The sequence below is a fragment of the Mus musculus genome, chromosome 18 (genome assembly GCF_000001635.26).
Source record: "Mus musculus strain C57BL/6J chromosome 18, GRCm38.p6 C57BL/6J".
Taxonomy (NCBI): Eukaryota; Metazoa; Chordata; class Mammalia; order Rodentia; family Muridae; genus Mus; species Mus musculus.
The window spans coordinates 65,102,432-65,124,344 of record NC_000084.6 but is presented as its reverse complement, the minus strand read 5'-3'; the positions used below and the strand labels follow the sequence as shown (position 1 = coordinate 65,124,344).

Here is a 21,913-nt window from a genome sequence, read left to right as displayed (position 1 = left end):
TCATTGTTAAAATTTTACCTATGTGACCAACTACATGGCTGGTCTACTTAGGAACTGTGCTGTCACCAGTCCAGGTGGTGAAAATTACTGCACATTTTAACAACATGGACTCGGGAGAATGACAAATGCATTTGTACACAGAGTTTTCTTCTTACTGCTAAAAAGGGAAATTCATTAATATCTAAAAGACTTGTATCTTTACAGTACAAGCAAAACAAAACAGCTAGGATGGTACATTAATTACACTGGCACTTAAGTGGCCAGGAAGAGAAATCATTTCTAATTTTATCTTCATAGAATAACTGTACTAAACAGCAAGATCCTCCAGTTAGGAAAGAATACAGAGATTTAGGAGGCTGGGCAGATGGTTCAGCAGATACAGTGTTTACTGCATGAATATTAGGACCTGGGTTTGAAGCCCTAGTGGCCCAGCCAGACACAGAAGCAGCATCATACATATAACCCCAGAGCTGGGCTGGTGGTGTGCATGGAGACAGGCAGGTAGATCCTCCTGGCCAGCCTCGATGCAATGGTAAAGCTCCAGGTTCAATGAAGAGACCTTGGCTCAAAAAACACAGGGTAGAGCAGAATAGAGAAAGTCATGTGACATTGCCTTTGGTGTCCTGGAACACACTCATATGCACATATAACCACATACACATGTGCCCACACATGCATGTAACACACACACACACACACACACACACCATTATTTCAAAAATGAAAAAAAAATTAACCATTACTGTAGATGCAAGGCAATCATCAATCAATTCTGCTCGATTAAAAGTCTTTTTCCTTGTATTGTTGCATATTTCTTTGAACCATTAGTCTCCATTCCTGGTCCTTAAGCAATTTTATATTATCAATGAAAACTCAGGAAATGATTTTGGAGGAAAATATTATTTTAGGTCCATCCTATGTCAAAGGCACGCTGAGCTCCCAGTAAACTAAAGTTGTTTAAAAAAAAAAAAGCAAAAAACTACACAGGTGTCTTCCTGTCCTTCTTCCACTTTTCATCTTTCCAATTAAAAAAAAACTTTATTATTAAAATATTTTGCAAAAAAAAAAAGCATCACACACCAAAGTTAACCAACCAGACCAGAAGTCTACACATCTCAATGAGCTTTAATATAGTTACAGGTTAAAAAAAATACAACCAGAGGCGGAGTAGAGGAAGTGTGTCTTGTGTATGTGTGGCCCAGTGTGCCCAAGAAGAAAGTAGACAACTGGACAGGTGAGGAGGTAGCTAAAAAACCAAAGCCAAAGCCAAAACCAAAACCAAAACCAAAACCCTCCACACAACCTCAGGCAGAGGTAGCAGAGCTCTGTAACAGAGCTTGAGAAAACCAAAGGGTCAAAGGCTGTAGCCATCCACCTAAAACTGGGCCCACCCTCAGGGGAAGGGATGTCTGCAGACGTCAGAACAGCCGAGTGAAGACTGAAGCCACAGGACAGTGTTGGCCACAGGTGATGAAGGGTGTCACTCAGGGTTGGGGTGCCTCAGCTGAGGAGGAGCATTAAAGTCATCTGGATCCTGGAGGGAACATTTGGTTTAATGCCCTTTGACACTCGTGACCTTGAAGCTCTAATCTCTATTCTTTTAGGGTGTGAATGGGGCACCCCTTGTGGATGCCTTGGGTGTGGTTCGTTCATTCATTCGATTGTTCGCCTGATCGTTCGCCTGTGCGTTTATGTGGCTTTCCCACTTGAGGGTTACAGCTAATTAGTGGCCACAGCACTTACACATGTAACTTCTCTCACTGGTTATGCCCTGGCAAGGGAAGATAACTGGTTTGCTGTTTGCTGTTTTAGAGACAGGATCTCATTCTGTAGCCAAGGGTATTCCCTCCTGTTTTAGCCTCCCGGGTGCTGTGATTACTCTACCAGGCAAGCTGGTTTCTTTCTCAGTGAGAAAAACTGTTCAGAAGGGTGTGATTGGCAGCACAGAGGAAGGGGGTGAGGAAAACCAACTATGCTTTTATCTTGACCACTACCGATAATTGGCAAGTGTTTACCATACCCACTGGTTTGGCAAATGTTTATCATATCTATGGGGAACTTCCCGTTTCAACTGTTAGCATTCCTTCTAGGCTCCACCCCACCCATAGCTACCTGGCAATAGCCAGGTATGCCTGGTTTACTATAAAAGGGGCTGTTCACCCCTTCCTTGCTCTCTTACTCTCTCCCTCTCTGTCCCTTCTCTTCCCATCCCCCCACCCCAGGTGTTTATGGCTGGCCTCTACTCCCCTCTCCTTCTCCCTCTCTCCCTGCCCCCATCTCTCTCTCTCTCTCTCTCTCTCTCTCTCTCCCTGCCCTCCCTCAACTCACCTGCCATGCCCTAAATAAATTATATTCCATACTATACCCATTGTATGGCTGGTAATTCAGGGGGAAGGGATGCCTCAGCATGGGCCCACTGAGGCACCCCCTTCCACCTCACCATACGGCACCTCTACCAAACATATCCCTGGCTTTTTCTTTCTTTTTATAAAACACAACAACAACTATCAGTGCTTAGTTTCATCCAACTGTTCTTCCGTCTTAAAATCCACAGATGAGATTAATCTTTTATTAAATAAGAAATGTAAAGATGGGTTTACATTCTCCTTCTCAGGCAAAGGTTACGCATTGGTTATGCCAGCCAGTAAATGATGTTCTGGGAGAATCAGCCATCCTCGGTCATGCTTGGGGCATAGGAAACAGCCAGTGGACATGTGGTTAGACAACTGTGGGTTCTGAGGCTGCAGCTATGGTGTTGGGCTTAGGGCACCTCAAGCCAGTAGACTTTAATATACAAATTCTGCCCACCATCTTCCACTTCTCTCTCAGTCCCACACTTTTCAGCCTCCTTGCTGGCAGGCAGGCCACGTCGCTAACTATGGCCAGTGGACCCGAGACAAGTATCACCAAGTATCAGCCCAAATGTGAGCTTACAGGTCCTGGGTCCCTGCTGTGGTCACAGGACCAATGTGACCTGTGCTGGAGTCTCTTGAGTGATGAATGCCTTGTCCATCAAGCCACTTAGATTTAGGGTACCCCAGTACACCTGTCTCTGTGAATGGGCCGCACAGTGGCTTTCTCATTGGCCATCGCTGGGGCTGGGAGATGGATGGCTCACTGGCTTAGAGCATGCTGCTCTCCCAGAGGACCTGAGTTCAGTTTCCACCAGCCATGTTGGATGGTTCACAACTGCCTCTAACTCTAGCTCCAGGGGGATTGATACCCTTTTCTGGCCTCTGAGGGCACACACATATACAAATACACACGGACACACAGGTGTAGACATAGATGCACACATACATATATACATACATATATACATACATACATACACACACACAAAATAAAAAAACCCAACAACAGCATGCTACCTTTGTAAGCAAATGGCACAGCATGAGAACTGGCCCCCTGCATGAACATCCGCATTCCATCAAAGAGAACCCGGCCACTGCTCTATGTCACATCCCTTTGCTCCAAGTCCCATCTGGGAGAAGATAAATTCCCCCTAAGCTGCTGAAAGCACAGTAGGAGTTCATTTCTAAGCTGCCACTTCTCTAAGATATTACTCTGTATGGATGCTATTTTCAAGTGCAACAAGATAAGGGATTATTTTGAGATGTTCAACCGGCTCCGGTTGGCTACTGCTGCTTCTATACACGGGAGCGACTGCCAAGCCATGGTACTAGAACTGTTTCATGTTTGCCAGAAGCAGGATTTCATCACTGGTGGCAGTGCGTGGTGCAGAGGATCAGAAGCGTCATCTGCGTTGTTATTTCCCGTTAGTGACGTCAGGTCCAACGGCGGCTACCCATCTATTTATACTGTTCTGTCAAACAATGACTGTGAATCTGCTCTCACAATAAATACTCTAGGCCAATAAGACCAGCAAAAGAATGTTGTGTGCTTTACTTCCTTATTGAACTTTCTGATTCCTGGACCTGAGGGTACATGGTTGGGATAATAGTCAACTCTTCTATTTGTTCATTCATCCACTTATACAAACAAACAATACATTTAATGCCTGTGCTGTGTGACAAGCAGGCACAGGCTCTGAATATACAAAGTTCAGTGACGATTCCTAGGTTTGTGAAAATGTATCACATGTCTGATCGTTAGATAGATGGTAGCTGTCGTCTTAACAGGGAAATGAGGTGGATATCAACTATATTACTTTATTTGATACTGGGAGCTTGATGGGTAAGGAATAAAATTCCTGAAAGCTAAGGCAATTCATTTTACTATGGAAAGATTTACACAATCTTACACAAAGCCAGCGGTACAATGAAGTTAACTTGAAGTGTAATTGGAAAATGCAACAGTCATGTCACACTCTAGCACCTTATAGACGCATTTAATGGCCCTGAAGTAAGAACCAGATGTCTGATAAAGTTTCATATTAGCTACCCCCAAGTTGAATGGGCCCGGAGCGAGAAGAGGGGCATTGGTGGGCAGGTTGTTGGTTTCACGGAGGATGGTAGATTAATAAACCAAATGGGGAAGGGGATAGTCATATGGAAAAGAAGACTTTATGACATAATGGTGTATGTCTGATAACACAGATATGTCCGTAAAGCATTAATTTAATGTAGTAATTAGTAGGCATGTTGAAGTACATATAGTATGTTGATTGTTGGTTAATGTTGTAAATCATTAATATTATTTACTTGCTTATATGCTAGGGGTAGATAAATTAATGTACGATATACATTAATGTTCTATTGTACTATGTAATTTTATGTACGAATTCCACAGGGCACACTCTCTTCTCCAGGACACTGAAGGCACTCAAGTAAATGCTTGGTGGTGAGGAGGTGCCAAGTGGAGGCTTCCTTGCCCTCATTGCTGAAGCATTTCTTGCTTCTCTTGCTATCCCTGGCAGCGGCTACTGTAGCTGGAGGAATGGGCCTTTGAGCATGTGTGGGGCTTCATCTTACACCTCAAGAGGCACACTAGCCATAGGCCATGTGCAAGACGGTGGGTGGCTTAGAGCCATATTTTGAAAGTACAAAATTACAGATCCGAGGCCAGGGGTGGTGGTACAAACCTGAAATTCCAGTACTTGGGAGGCGGAGGCTGGAAGATGGTGAGTTTAGAACCAGCCTGGGGCAGGGTATACTACAAAGTAACAATCTGACCTAGTTCCCACCCTTCAATTAAAACAGACATATTTTGGGGTCGGGGAGTTGGTCCAATGTGTAAAGGCACCTGCTGCTCTGTCTGATGAAAGTGAGTTGGATCCCTGAGTCTTACATGGGAGAAGGTTGAACCGACTCCTGCAAGTTGTCCTCTGATTGCCACACGGACACAATGGCAAAGTGTCCAGTGCAGCACATCTGCCCAGTATTAAAAACAAAACAAACCACTTCTGCTGCTCAGACACATCTGGTAGCTCTTCATCCTAAGGGTTTTGGAAACAGTATCAATGGACCCTTGCACTTTTATTTGGCAAAGAGCAAACTGAAGCTGGCAGCTGTCCACGCATTACGGCACATAGTTAATTGGCTCACTTTTTATTTCTTTGCACGCAACAAGATTCTGTCTGAAAATACTATGAAACTCCTCTGAGATTCTAGCTTGTTTCATGGTCAGCCCTTACAGAGGCAGACACTCGTTTCCACAGCTTACTCCTGTATTTGACAGCAGGTTTTCTTAAACTAGGGGGCCCACCCATAGGACTAGCATTTCTATTTGACACAAAATATCCAAGTCTAACATCTGACACAAGCATCCAACAATTAAAAAAAAAAAGTACTATCTGGGTTTCCCTTTTCTTCACTGGTTTGTGGCTCTATTTCTGCTCTTACAGGGTCATGGTCACAATACCTGGACATCTATCATTTTGCACATGAGCCTTGAACTAGATAATGTGAGCCTTCTCTATACCCTAATACTGCATTTCCCTCTGACATTTAGTTGAGGGATAGCATGATTTCTACAAGAACTACTGGGCTGGCAAATCAGTCAGGCACGAATTAGCAGAGCTCTACTATAATTTGATTTTTAAAGGTTATTTCCTTGTCGCATTCAAGCTATGATCGGATTGCATGTAAAGGGACGTGGAAGATGAACTACGTACATGAATGTTGTTATGGCTCCCTCCTCATTTTTCTTCTTCAACAGGTCTAAGAGGACTCACTCGGCTTTGTCTCAGAGCGAGTGAGCTCTGGTCTTTGTCTACCATTGTTCTTTCAGGCAGAACAAATGGTCATGGCAAGCATGCAGCTTGTCAGAGGCATGTCTCTGACCTGAGCTCAAAGCAAGCCCCACACAATGACTCCACTGTTCACCGAGGCTGGAGTTTTCCTTTGGACAAAACTTATGATGCATGAGGAAGCAAGTAGAAACACTCCCCACAAAACCTCTTAAAGACCTCACACTGCAAAAATATTTATATATTAAACATTTTTAGGTAGCTCTAGATCCTCAAGAGTGGTTAGAACAGGAGCAGGGAACCTTCGTGTAAAGGCAGGGCTTTCTGAATCTAACTCCTATAGCCATGTTCTTCAGCCAGCCTGTCCTGCAGAAGGGAACTCAGGATCGTGAGGACCAATGTCGTCTTGTGAACTAGGGTCTACTCTAGGACTATGACAGTAACTTCTTGCTATGATCTCTCCACGAAGGAAGCACACATCAGGAGAGAAACTGCATCTCCTTTCTCTTCGGGCACTTCTTTTACATAAATTCACTTCTGTTCCCTGGTTTATCAAAGAGTGACACTTTGCCCTCTATCTGTCGGCAAGTCAAGCATTCTGTCTTATTGAATTCTTCGGCAGTGGGCAAACGGTTATCAATGAGATGGGAATTTCATGCTGTATGAAGAGCTGCTTGCGTGAACATACAGACCTTTATTAAGCTCCTTAGGAGAGAGTTAAACGAGGATAAAATTAAACTCAAAGAGCATCAACTTATGAGTCTAGCCAAGGGGTTAAAGACTTGTTCAAAATACGGCTCCCAGTTTCTCAAAGGCCATGGGCACTCTAAATTCCTTCTGTGATAACGCCAGTTTGCAGCTGTTCATTCTAGGTGAGCCAAAGTGTTGTTTAACACTGTAGCAGAAAGAGAGTAAAATGTCCTAGAAATTCTAAACCTTCTAGGAGCACCTCTCCTGGCCACCAGATACGATCCTAAATATAATTTCTACCTGCAGGGCAGGCAAATGAGGTGAAAATGATGTAGCCTACATCACTGCGCCCAATATGCATCAGCGAACCCAGTGGCTTTTTCTATCTGTGCCAGCTCTTCCAAACTCCCTCCTCAGGAGTGGTCCCGGGTGCTATGAACCTGACCCTGGGCCGCACTGCAGCTTCTGGAACCGTCTGACTCCAGGAGCTCTCAGCATGCTGACCCTTGCTTTCATTTCTCATAAAGCTTTGTCAACGTGACAAGGACTGGACTAAACGCATGTCGTTTTTCATCTTTCTATGATGCTGCCATACCTAAACCATAATTCACTGGCGGAAGTTTATAACTAAATTAAACCACAAACAGTTTAGCAAGACAGAAAAGGTGATGTTTCCTAAGAAGTTTTTACCACCATTACTACTATTATTATTATTATTGGTGGTGGTATTAAATGATGATGATGATGGTGGTGATGGTGATGATGTATCATGGTTTTACCCCGTCTATCCTGGATTTCATTATGTAGACCAGCCTGATCTCAAACTACCACCTGCCTCTGCCTCCTGAACACTGGGATGATCTATAAGGTATTTTGAAATGCTTCTCAACACTCACCTTTCAGAAAATGACAGTGAAGGTTTGCAGATGTCAACTTAATGTCTTGAATTTGTAGCCGTGTTGATATACTGATGGCCACTCTGGCCCTGGGAGAAGTGAGGTGATAGCTACTTAAACTCTACAAAGCCAGGGGCCAGGGAAATGGCTCCGTGGGTAAAGTGCTCACCCTCTAAGCAGAGCACTGGAGTCTGGATCCCCAAGCACCCATGTACATGTTGGCTGGGTATGGCATCCCTCTTGTAATTGCAGTGTGCAAAAAGCAGAGACCAGGGATGCCTAGGGCAAGCTGGCTACTGGGACCAGCCTGTTTCAGTGAATTCTGGGCACGACTTAAGGACCCTGCCTCAATCAGTAAGGTAGAGAACAATCATTGAAGACTTCCCTTGTCAGTCATGGCTCTCAGCATGCACATTCACAGACCCCGTGCCTGCAGACATGCACATAAGCACCCATAACTGCACATATCACATGTCAAAGGTAAGAAAGAACTTTATCTAGAACTACTGTCCTTTGTTTTTTTTTATAAAAAAAAAACAGAACATCTTTATCAATTTTCATGATTTGTATTTTTTATGCAAATTGGTGCTCTGCCTGCTTGTAACCTATATCTGAGAGTGTCCGATTCCCTGGAACTGGAGTTGCAGACAAATGTGAGCTGCCATGTGGGTACTAGGAATTAAACCTGGGTCCTTTGGAAGAACAGCCAGTGCTCTTAACCGCTGAGCCATCTCTCCAACCCCCAGAACTGTACTTCTACAAGCAGATACTCGGTAAATGTTTGCTATGTCAATTCTACATTTACATTAGCATGACTATCATAGAGTTGATGTTCAGGTTTTAATTGCATTTATATTCCTTGCCACTCTAGACCTAAATATAACCATCATGAATGACTACCGATAGACTTTGACACTGAGTGAGACTGTGCACTCATATCTGAAAACCTCCAATGTTTCTGAACTGTGTACCAACAACTCAGTACTTTATATATCAGAACTATGAGGAGCTACTTAGAAAATATGCTAAAGATGTTGCAATGGTGAGAGAGCTGCATCTTAATATCTGGTGCTTCATTGGCTGAGCAACCCAGGTAACAGCACACTGAACACTCTGAGATTTATAGGGTAAAAATGGCTTTAAAAGAGGGGAAACAGTTCATTAACTATCTACTTGGGGTTTAACATTAATTCCACAAACAAGTTGATTTGATTGATAGCAACCCTGTCAGAGCTAGCGTTTGAGGGGGAAAGGGTGTTAGTATGTGTGCTGGGAAGAGGGGGACTAATGTAGTACTTCCTCCAGAAACTAGTTAGAAGCATCTAGAATGAGAGCTGACCATTCCTTCTAGACTTCACCAGGCAATTTTGTATAGGGTTTCTTTCTCTCCGAATTGACCAATAACTGAACCCATCCAGAGAGAGACCTGACAGAAGGCATGGAAACATAACTGTCTGTAAGGGAAACAGAGCTAAAAGGGAAAGGCTATGAATTCTATACAGGGTGGGCGTTCTGGACAGTGCTGACGGACAGCTGAGACGAAGGAACATGTCGTGCTGAGGAAGCACACCGGAAAAACTTTCCTGAAATCAACATGAGGTAGCAGGAGCCATTTAATTAACTCTAGGATGGCAAAGCACTGACCTTCACAGACAACCTTGAAGTACGCAAGGCCACTCTTCCTGCAATTGACAAGCAACAGCAGAAGCTCCCTTGTTTGTTTGTTTGGTTTGGTTTTTAAGGAAGGCCCCAAGGGCATATTTAATGCATGCATTCTGTCAACAAGTATTTACTATGTCATTGTTATACATAATAATACCAGGTAGCAAGCCACCTGATTTTGGACTGAAATGGTGAAAACAAAGGAACAAAAAGACAAAGTCTGCACCTCTTACCCAGAGAATCTTTGGGTATCTTTCCAATTAATAACTTAATTAATTTTTATTTTTTTGTATGTGAGTACCTGTCACTCTCTTCAGACACACCAGAAGAGGACATCAGATCCCATTACAGATGGTTGTGAGCCACCATGTGGTTGCTGGGAATTGAACTCAGGACCTCTGGAAGAGCAGTCAGTGCTCTTAACCGCTGAGCCATCAATTAATTTTTTTATTTATTCACTTTATATCCTGCTCACTGCCCCGTCCCAGTCATCCCTCCCACAATCCTTTTCCCCATCTCCTTCTCCTCTGAGTGGGTGGGACCCCCCCCCCTCCACGTGTAGTCCCTGTCTTAGTTAGGGTTTTACTGCTGTGAATAGATACCATGACCAAGGCAAGTCTTAAAACAAAACAAAACAAAACAAAACAAAACAAAACAAAACAAAACATTTAATTGGGTCTAGCTTACAGTTTCAGAGGTTCAGTCCATTATTATCAAGGTGGGAGCATGGCAGCATCCAGGCAGGCATGGCGCAGGCAGAGCTGAGAGTTCTAGTCTTCATCTGAAGGCTGCTACTGGAAGACTCACTTCCAGGCAACTAGGGTGAGGATCTTATACCCACACCCAGAGTGACACACCCATTCCAACCAGGCCACACCTATTCCAACAAGGCCACAACTTCAGATGGTGCCACTCCCTGGTCCAAGGATATACAAACCATCACAGCCCCCATCCTGGTACATCAACTCTCTGAGGGGCTAGGCCCATCCTCTTCCACTGAGACCAGACAAGGCAGCCCAGCCAGAATAACATATCCCACGGTCCTACTTTATTTTCCCCAAAACATGTGGCAGGATATAAAAAACAGAAATATGTCCTCAGAGAGAAGATGCTAAAGTTCACAAAAATGAGTGTGATCACTACAGGGGCTTAAAAGAGCCCCCAGTAGGGGACTGAGTGGCAGCTCAGCAGTTGAGTGCTTACTGCTCTACAGTAGACCAGGTGAGGTTCACAGCTCCCTCACCAGCTCACAACCCCTCTACAGTTGCTTAGACCCCAGCTCTGGCATTCAAGGACACACCTGCACACATGTGGTTTACACAGACTCAGGCGGGCATATACACATTCAAATATGTATAGGTGTATGTCTATACGAATATGTACATATATAAACAATTATACATATATATATATACATATATCTGTATACATATTTATATATACATATATCTGTATACATATTTGTATAGACATACACACACACACACACACACACACACACGAGAAAAGGGTAACCACTTATACCTTTACGCACATCTCACCATGCTGGTTACTGTCATGGTTCACAGGTGTTGCAGCTGGGTCGGACTGTTTAATTGTTTCCTCCCTTGGCAGCTTGCATGGTATTCTCTGTAACCATGGTAGCGAAACCACAGAAAAGAGGCTTTTGGGTCAGATCCAGGTTGAATTATGATGTCCTGGGTTTAATTATGAGTATTTATACAGCTATAGGGGTGCACCTTCAAACCCCGAGAGACAACAGAGGGTGACATTGATAATCTATGATGTTCTAGGAGTCACCTGGATTATCCTAAGCAATCAGTTCAAAAGGAGGGTTTCTTGTGTTTGGTACTTGGATTTTCTCTATTACTCTATGGTTTTTGTGGGGAATGCTGTTGGCCCAAGTGGCTGAACATTTTTAAGAAACATGTTATAGGTATACATCTTCAGGGGGAAAGGCCTAGGTCCAATAAATACAGCTACATGACACTCTTGCATTTATGGTTAAGAGCGTCGGCTGTGAAACAATATCTCCAAGAGTTGGCTACATAAATAAGACTGGAACAGTGGGAATATCAATGCCATGTTAACATGAAGGGGGGAAATTTCACAAGGTTCCATCCTTAGACAAAGAACTCCAGGCAACTAGTGCGAGGTGATAGAGAGGGAGCCGCTCCCAAGGATGAGGCCCCTATAGGTTGTCTAATACAAAATGGTCAACCCTAAAACCATACATACACAAAGGACAAAAAGACTCAGTGAGAGTTATATTTATTAACACACTGGATTTATATTTATATGCACACATATATTTATATATTATGCATATATTTATATGCACACACACATAAACATATGAGTGTATAACAATAATTAAAGAAAAAGGCTATCAACTTGAAGGCATCCATGGAAGGGATTTGAGGGAGGGCCTCTGGGAGTGGCTGGAAAGGGAAGAAGGAAAGTGAAGTTATTCTATTTCAACAGCATTTTTTTTTTAAAGAGAGAACACAAAATAAGATAGATAAAAGAAGCCCTACTAAGGGTCAGTATGAAATTGAGATAAACCCAAAGACATTTTATATAACTTAAAATTCAGTTATGTAAGACAGCGAGGAAGACCTGAAACTATTATAAAAATCAGCTAACGCATTACTTCAGAGAACCCATGATACTTATCTTTAGTTGTTAACACAGTCTAGGATAACCAAGATAGGCTGTGGACACATCTTGGGGGAGCAGGGTGTACCTTGATTATATAAATTGAGATGGAAGTGTCAGCCACCATGGGTGGCGTCATTCCTTATACAGAAGACCCTGGATTATACAAGAGCAGAGGAATGGAGCTGAGACCCTGATGCTCTTAACTGTGTGAGATGTTACTACTGCCCTGAATGTCTGACACTTTGACTTTTTCTAATGAAGGGCCAGTGTTCTATTTTATCACAGCAACAGAAAGCGAAACCAAGAAACACCGCAAATGAGCATCCTCTAGGCTTCAGTATAGAGGAAAAAAGTTAATGAAAGGAAAGCTACAATGTATCAAAAGCTAACATTACACCTTAATGCATTCTTACTCATGATCAAGAGAGCATTGTTACTATCAGATCCTAGTAGAACTTCCAGATATCTACAGTGAAAAACAATGGCAAATTCAGTTACACTAAAATAAATCCACCACTTGGGGGCTGGAGAAATGGCTCAACCCCAAAGGCTCATTTATTTAAATGTCTGTTCTTTAGTTGATGGACTCATTGTGCTCAAACAGGAAGACCCAACTTTGAGGCACCCAGCAACAATGTAAAAAAGTCTAGCATAGCAATGTATGTCTGCAATTCCAGTACTAAGGGGGCAAGAGATGGGTGGAACTCAGAAGTTCACTGGCCAGCCTACGTGAACAGATGAGTTCCAGGTTCAGTGAAAGCCTGTCTCAAAAATAAGGAGGGGTTGGCCAGATGGCTTGGTGGGTAAAGGCACTTGCTGAGTAACGGTGTAAGTATGATGACCTGAGTTCAATCCCTGGCAGCCACATAAGGTTGGAAAGGGAGAACCAATTCCATAGACTTGTCCCTGACCTACATTCATACACCATGGCATGCCTCCACATATAAAACACACACATCCAAGCACACTAATAAATAAAACTCAATTAAAAAGTGAGATGGGGTGGAACAAAGAAAGACACCAAATCTTGATCCCTGGCTTCCACAGGGATGTCCTTACCTTCACAGACATTACACACCTGCATAAACATATACCACATACATGTATACACACACACACACACACACACACACACACACACACAAGTAATTTGGAGCTGGTAGGATAATAACTATGGTGGTTTGGATGACTATAGATAGCCCCAAAGGCTCATTTATTTAAATGTCTGTTCTTTAGTTGATGGACTGTTTTGGGAAGGATTAGGAGGTGTGGCCTGTTGGAGGAGGTGTGCCAATGGGGGTGGGCTTTAAGGCTTAAAAACCCCACAGCATTCCCAGTCTGTGTCTCTCTGTCTCCCTGTCCCTCCAACTTTTGGATAAGACAGAAGCTCTCAGCTACCCTTCTAGCACCTTGCCTGCCTGCCTGCCTGCCATCTGTCTCCCCACCATGGCTACCATGGACTAACCCCCTGAAATTGTAAGCAAATCCCCAAGTAAATGCTTACTTTTATAAGTTACCTCAGTCATGGAGTCTCTTTACAGCAGCAGAACAGTGACTAAGACAATAATTCATGATCCAAATGTAACTTATACAATTTGTAGTATTTCTATATACCCTTCCCATCATCCTGTCTCAGTTAGGGTTTTACTGCTCTGAACAGACACCATGACCAAGGCAAATCTTATAAAGACAACACTTAATTGGGGCTGGCTTACAGGTTCAGAGGTTTAGTCCATTATCATCAAGGCAGGAGCATGGCAGCATGCAGGCACGCATGTTGCAGGCAGAGCTGAGAGTTCTACATCTTCATCTAAAGGCTGCTAGTGGAAGACTGACTTCTAGATAGCTACAATGAGGGTATTAACGCCTACTCCACAGTGACACACCTACTCCAATGAGGCCACACCTACTCTAACAAGGTCCACACTCTCTGAACCATGCATGTATAAACCATAACATTCTCCTAATTAAACTGAGGTCTGGGATCAGATTTAAGAGTGATACTCTCTTCACTGAGGCAACATATATGCCGGCCGAAGACTTCTTTGTGTCCCATATGGTCCTTATTCCAAGTTTTATAATCCACTTTTCTTACTATATTGATATCCAGTTCACAAATGCTTCCAAACAGAATAAAAATGAAGAAAGGAAACCCTACAAGGAAAGAAAAACCCCAGGAAATCATCATCTTTCCTGGGTGAGCATCTCAAGCCACTGGAAGCCTTGGAGCCATCGCAGCTTCCGCCTGCTACACCTGCGGGAAGCACACTGCTCCCTGGGGACCCTCAGCATCCCGAGTTAGTGGTACACCCAGTCACCTGGGTAGGAAAGTGGTAAATCCTCTGTGAATCTTCTAGACTTGTGTGCAGCAGAAAGAAGGCAATGTCAGGGATGGTAATCATTAACCAAGAGAAGGATGCAAATCGGACATAGGCTCACAGAGCTGGTGGTGAGCGCTCACTCCATCTCACATGCCAAAGATGCACGCAATCAACCTAGGGCAGTGCCTCAGGAGGCAGGAAAGCACCAAGCTCCTCATTTCTCAAAGCAAAGGGGATTTTAGACTCCCTCAATTAAACTTGGCGCTTCACTCTTTCTAAACAGAACGGGACCAGTCACAACGTGCTGGCTGAGTCAGTGGCAAAATGAGCTCAGCAGTCCTGAAGGCCAGATTTTTTTTTCGAGTTGAAAGTCACCTGGCCACACACCAATCTGTCACTTTCACATTAGCTGGCAAAAGAAACTATCAAGATAAACTCCAAATTGCAAAAAGAAATCCCTTACTGTTTCTGGCGGCTCTCACTTTGCTACTTCAAATCTCAAAGTTAGTCATGAAGTCAGTTCTGCAGCATCAGGACCCAGGGATACTTTTGTAGTTAAGCTTCCAAGGTGTGATGATTGTGCTTTTGAAGAAGTGTCCCCTACCTGCTGTTAGCAAAAGACCAAGTGGAACACCCCCTTTATCCCTGAAGTAGAAAATGCTATGGCAAGGAGTGTGAAGTGTCAAGTATGTGGTCAACGGGGCCAAACAGAGATCATAAATACTCGAGGCAGCCATGGATTTCAGGGCAGCCCATGCACCTACAAGAGTTGTGCAGCTCCAGAAAGGAATTTCTTATGGTAGTTACACAAACATGGAGACGTGGCTCGCCCTTTCAAGACACCTCAGAAACATGTTGAACAAGGACAAGGTTCTTAAGTACCAAAAGCTGAGGCAACATCATTAGGACTTTTGGGGAATTCCACAACTCTGGTACTTGAAAGTTCACAGTACATCCAAACATGCCATGACACCTGCATGCTTGAAAACATACCAGTGTAACCCAGCCTCTTAGCATGGCCCACTTACTGGAGACACCAAGGGCACAAACTCTCAGGTTTCTAAGCAGTGGTAGGAAGTGTTCTTTCGGGTGTGTGTGGGGGGGGGGATGGGGGGAGCATGCATCTTAGTACTTCTTTTTCCAGAAGTGATCAATTCAGTAGGTCTTCAGTCTCAATATGAAATCCTCTGCTCCAAGCCGAACTCAGAACTTTTAAGTTATATAGCTCTTGACTTTGAACTACACCAGTGTCTTAGTCAGGGTTTCTTTTCTAGCACAAAACATCATGACCAAGAAGCAAGTTGTGGAGGAAAGGGTTTGTTCAGCTTACACTTCCACACTGCTGTTCATCACCAAAGGAAGTCAGGACTGGAACCCAAGCAGGTCAGGAAGCAGGAGCTGATGCAGAGGCCATGGAGGGATGTTACTTATTGGCTTGCTTCCCCTGGCTTGCTCAGCTTGCTTGCTTCTAGAACCCAGGACTACCAGCCCAAGGATGGCACCATCTACAATGGACCTCCCACTCATGATCACTAATTGAGAAAATGCCTTTCACTTGGATCTCATGGAGGCATTTCCTCAACTGACGCTCTTTTCTCTGTGATAACTCCAGCTGTGTCAAGTTGACACAAAACCAGCCAATACAACCAACATGGGTGTTGGGGAGGGAGGGTGAGAGGGACACATACCTCGAAGAGGAAATACAAGAATGTGCTTGACAACCCATCTGGGATGGGCACGGAGCACCTGTACCTGCGCTAAGATGTATCCAACTGTGCAGTGGCTCCTCTACTTCCCGTGTCAGCCACAAGATCCCTGAGGTCTGTGCCATCCCTTCTCCATGGCAACAGGTTTATAATTAAACAGAATATCCAGACACACAGTCTAGGAAATGTTATAGCTTGTTAAACTTCAGTTATATAAAAGGCTTTTTAAAGAAATAAAATTTAAAGCGCTTGACACTTCTTACTGAAAATATGAGGAGATATTTAAAAGGACCAGACACTGTATGAGGCAGTGAAGACACTGACAGGACCCTCTGAGTATGCCCACCATTCTCTCCCATCACTGGCAATCAGAGCTCCTGTCCCAAAGCTTTCCATCCCTCGAGATGACACTGCAGAGGTACCATCAAGCCAGATGGTCCATGGTGTCTACACAGCCTCTTCCTGCCAGAGGTTCTATGAGTTTTACATTGCTAGGTCTGCCACAGAGAGACATTTGCTAGAAGTTATGGAAACAAAACTAAGACCAAAACAGGAGTGCTCTAACCGCATTTGATTGAAGTTAGTGTAGGTCGCCATCATGGCTGGAGGTCACCAAACTTTTCCCAGGTGGTCACTGTTTCAATTTCTCCCACGGGTCTGACAGCCAGCTTCAGGGGAACTACACAAAATATACTGATTAAACTACTGCTTTCCCAAGGTCGAAGTAAAAAGTAAAGGGTCAGGTCAGGACAAAAACAAAAACAGTTATAAAAGGCCCTTTCTTTTCTTTTGAGAGTAGATCAAAAACTTTGCCATGTAGGTCTTGCCCTCACCTCCCAAGAAGGGCTGTGACTGCTGCTGTTGGGCTTATGTGGTCCTTGGGATCCAACCTAGGGCTTCATAAATGACGTAGAGAAACACAGTATCAACTGGGCCAACACCTCCAGTCCTGCACCTAGGTTTCCAGGGTTGCAGTTCCACACCAATGCAGGTGCAGGGGGTGGGGGTGTCTCACCATTTCTATATGAGACACATTACCTAATTGCAAAGTAGTTAGTTTCAAAATGACTCACTGTCTTGACACCCTCTCCACCACCATTTTTTCACGAGCTTGTGTACAGAGTGTGCCTGTGGAGGCCTGGGGTTGAACCTTCTGTTTCCAAGTTTGGCTGTGGAGATTATCAGTCTCTACTTTCTGAGGCTGGAATTACAAATGGGCTGCCATGCTCATCTGGCATGTATGTGGGTCCTGCGGATTGGAACTCTGATCTCCATGCTTGCCCAGCAAGTGCCCTAAGAGCTGAGCCATCTCCCCAGCTCATTTGACTAATTTTTTTTTTAAAAGCCAAAATCACAGTCTACCTCATAAATGCCTCTTACTGAGATGGTGGGGTGAGCTTTTCTCTATGATAATATTTAGCAGTAGGTTTCCTTTCCACACACTCCTACAAGGATCTGGGATGTGTGAGCATGTGGAAAAATATACCTAAAACACTTCGCAGAGACCAGTTCTCAGCTAGAGCCCTAGCTTGTGGTTCCCCTCCGAACTGCTTCCAGGTTTTCTCTCTTGCTGGGACTTCCTGGTACAGCATGGCACGGCATGGCGGCTTCCTGCCTTCTGGAGACACTCAAACCTGGGAAATCTGCTTTATCTTTATGTCTCCTGAATCCCTCATATCCGTCCCAACTTTCTCATTTCTCTCACCAAGGCCCAAAAGCTTTCCTTTCTTCCGTCAAATCCAGCTCTGCACTCCAGAGGCCCGCTGATTTCCCTCAGGTCCCATCTGATCCTGCCATATGAAGAAGGCCAACGATTACCCTGCAAACAGACAATGCTAATGGCAGTTAGTGAGTGGCGCTGCCCAACATTTGAAAGTCACAGTCACCGCATCCAGCGGTGCGGATTATAAAGTGGACTGGAGGAGGACCAGTCAAGTCAGTAAAGCATTTGCCTTGCAAACACAAGAATTTAAGTTCAGTCCCCAGAGCTCACAGGTATAATCTTTTAGGTGTGGCAGAGTGAACTTGTAATCCCACTGCAGGCAGGTGGAAGCAGGGAGGTCCCGTCCCGGGAGCTCGCTGACCTGTCTATCCTAACTGGTGCTCCTTAGGCCACAGGCAGTCCCTGTCTCCTAGAAGATGAAGCTGAGGATGACACCCAAGGTTGTCCTCTGGCCTCCACATGCACGTGCGCACACACATCACATGTTCTGTGCTCATAGATTGAAAAAGAAAAAGTTGACCGTCTGTTGAGTGTGCTGCATGGATGGAAAGAGCTAGAATTCTGTTGAGAATATCTGGCCAGACTTAGGGCAGAGACCAAAATATTCTGTGAGCCATTTTTTTGCATTCAAAACTGAGGGCATAATGCTATCACATAAGACATGTTATATATTATACTACTTAGCCCTTTACAGAGAAAACAGCCATGGCTAACACTGGAACAGGCTGTGACAGATACATGTTGTAGATGAATTATCTGAACTGTTTATACCTAGCTGGGAGTCAAGGTCTATTAGAGAACTAAGTGAACTTCTAGACACTAACATTAAAAATAATCAAAGTGGGTCTGGAGACGGCTCAGTCAAGCATGGGCACCCATGCAAAAGGCCATGTGCACGCGTATGTCATAACACCAGTCCTAGGAGACAGGAACAGGAGGATCCCAGGAGCTCTCTGGAAAGCCAGTTGGGCCAGTCAGCAAGCTGTAGGATCAGAGAAAGACCTTGTGACCTTGTCTGGAAAAAATAAAGAAAGAGAAATGGTGGAGAAGACAATTGAAGACACTTCTGGCCTCTGTGTGCACTCACGTGAACGAACACACATACACACACTCACACACACCATCAGAAAAGAAATACTCTTTGATATTTCGTACTACAGTGAAGGTGAAAATAGCTAAGCCAGGAAGAAAATATTTCTGAGGTTGCCAGTTTTTATTGAGGCATTGTTCAGTATTATTCGATGGTTTCTGAAAGTGGAGTTGTCTGGAGTGTGTATAAAAACTGCTGATTTTTAACTATAATCTAGCGAATTCATCCAGTTAAGATATGACAACAACCTTGTAGGAGATAAACATTGGAGAGTAAGAATAAGGGGAAGGGTTTCAAACAAACAAACAAACAAACACACCAAAAAATCAGACTTCTAAATTATAATACTGAATGTGAGTTTTTTTAATATTATGTCCGTTTTCCTTGAAATTAAACAATACAAATCCTCATGGTCATTAACAGTTAAAAAAGAGTAAGAAAAATGCAGTTAGGTCATTTTCTGATGTGCCTTGGTCACTGAAATCACAAACTGTTGTCTTCATGTTCCCATTTGAGTCACAAAGATGCCTTGAGCCAATGGCCATGAACAGCCTACAGAGATCTGGGAAGGACAGACTGTCACAGGACAGTGAAGAGCTGCCACATTAGCAAGATGTCTGTCTGGAGTGACAGTCAAGCGGACACTCTGATCCCCCAGGTCATGCCGTTCTTCCCACTCCACTCCAGGACAAGCGTGATGACCAAGCAGAACAGGTCTTTCTTGGGGGCCTCAGCCATCATCCTGGGATAACCCTTCCCAGTTTTATTGACTGCTTACGTTTTTACCAAAATACTACTCCAACTCCTTCTGGAAGCTTCTTGGGCCAGCTGAGCAGAGACCTCAGGCTAACAGGACTTCTCTTCATACCCCAGGGGCCTTCCCTTCTGCTCATTAACATGTGTGTGCATGCATGCATGCGTGCGACACCACTTTCCCTTCTCTCCTGGCTACACAAAGAGATGCAGGAGCAGCTGGGAGCCGAACACTGAGATATTCCCCAGGATGAAACAGGTCCAACTCAATAATGCTACATAAACAGAGGGACTTGGCTTCCCCCCATCAATCACCCTAGCAACCAAAGGTGTCCATTTTCCTCTACAGTTAGCTGCCCACAGCCACAAAGTGCTGGAATCGGACTGAAGATTGTTCGTAACATTAGGTGGTCTTCTTTGAGGTGTAAAGCCTCAGGTGCTGGGGTCACAATTAGGATTTTACACTCAGGTCAGGGTAAGGGCTAAAGGGTAAGGGATAGGGTTAGGATTTTACACCTAGGGTTAGAGTTAGGATAAGGGTTAGGGTTAGAATTTTACACCTACGGTTAGAGTTAGGGTAAGGGTTAGGATTTTACACTCAGGGTTAGGGTTAGGGTTAGGGTTAGGGTTAGGGTTAGGGTTAGGGTTAGGGTTAGGGTTAGGGTTAGGGTTATAGTGAGGGTTAGGGTTAGGATTTTTCCACTCAGGGTTAGGGTCAGGGTAAGGGCTGAAGGGTAAGTAAGGGCTAGGGTTTTATGCTCAGCTTTGTCTGGCACAGTGGTTCTCAACCTTCCTAATGCTGCAACACTTCCGTACAGCTCTTCAACCCCAACCATCAAATTATTTTCGTCGTTACCTCATAACGATTAATTTTCCTATGCTTATGACGGAAAGCATCTGATTTGTAAGATATGTGATATACAACCCTGGTGAAAGGGTGGACCCCCAGGATGAGAACCGCTGGTCTAGAGACTTAACTCCCACAGCAAGTGTTTTCCTAATCCTGTAGTCAACCACACCTGTAGAACATTAGCCTCTTCATAGATCGTAAACCTACCTCATACTATTCCTTAACAGAAACCCTAGCGAGGATTGCCGTTTTACAAATAGAAAATGAATTCAGAAATGTTTAGAGCCAGCAACACATGGAGGACAGGTCAATGGCTCTCAAATCTAGAATTTTCCTTACTATACCCTAACAGGCCATTTGTAAAACTGCACACATACTGAAGTGTGCATTTTTCTCTTGTTGACTTGAAAAAGAACCTGTCACCTTAAGGGTTAACATTAAGAAGTGTCCAGGGCTGGTGAGGTGCTTAGTGTGGAAACCTCACGAAGTTGACCTCTGTCATGGTCTGTGTAGCAATGCACATGTAATAAATAAATAAATAATAAGTAAACATGAAAGAATTGTGGGCGTGCCAAGTGCGGTCAAAGACTGAAGGTAACCAGTCCTTCCTGCTGGCATTAACTCCAGCACACTGAAAGATGACGACGGTCAGACTGAGCATCCTGTGGAGCCAGTTAGGAGATGCCACCTTGCCACTGTGGACTTCAGGGCCCTCAGGCAACTCTGTTGGACGGCCAGGCCTGGGAGTCTCCCCATCCTCACCCACCGCAGCCATCGCATTCTCAAATAGGGTGTCACTGACCTGAAGTCTCAGGCAGGTAACAGGTAGAGACAGCCCGAGGCTGCTGGGGCTGCTCTGGCGGGAAGGCTGTGTGGGCAGAACCCCAACATGTGTGGGCAGCACCCCAACGTGGCGATAGTACCAGGAAGGCTGACTCAGAGGCCACCTTGTCACTTCTGAATGTCCAGCTGCCTGGGGATTGCACATCACTCATGGGACATGTCATCTGACCTTTGTATCTTTCCAAGTTGCTCAAAAATGAAATTCTGTTGTTGTTGTTTTTCCTTCCTTCCTTCCTTCCTTCCTTCCTTCCTTCCTTCCTTCCTTCCTTCCTTCCTGTCTGTCTGTCTGTCGTCGTCGTCGTCTTCTTCTCCTCCTCCTCCTCCTCCTCCTCCTCCTCCTCCTCCTCCTTCTTCTTCTTCTCTTCTTCTCCTCCTCCTCCTCCTCTGCCTCCTCCTCCGCCTCCCCCTCCCCACTTCCTCTCCCTCTTTTTCTCCTGGAGGCTGACGTACATACAGCTTAGCTTAGCAGATGACACTGAGGTATGGGTATTTTATGACCTTGCAGTTGTGTTGTGACTCTGTGTGCATATCTGGACTTTAAAGTAAATGTAATTAAGCTAGACAGTT

The 21,913-nt window shown here is 44.4% G+C and overlaps 1 protein-coding gene and 1 long non-coding RNA gene across 25 annotated transcripts in view; both read right to left on the bottom strand.

Annotated features, from left to right (window-relative positions):
* Nucleotides 1-21,913, bottom strand: part of Nedd4l (neural precursor cell expressed, developmentally down-regulated gene 4-like) — a 333,347-nt gene that overhangs the window by 93,482 nt on the left and 217,952 nt on the right. The window contains exon 1 of one of the 24 annotated variants that reach the window (XM_030250640.1): nt 17,793-18,030. The exons of the other annotated variants lie outside the window; for them this stretch is intronic. The gene's annotated coding sequence lies outside the window, so the exon portion shown is untranslated. Of the gene's footprint in view, nt 1-17,792; nt 18,031-21,913 lie in introns of those variants that run through there. 24 annotated transcript variants of the gene reach the window in all.
* Nucleotides 4,397-17,786, bottom strand: Gm52339. Its single transcript, XR_003952599.1, has 2 exons — nt 16,653-17,786; nt 4,397-11,840 (listed from the first exon to the last, which is right to left on the bottom strand). It is a non-coding gene; the product is annotated as a predicted gene, 52339 (long non-coding RNA).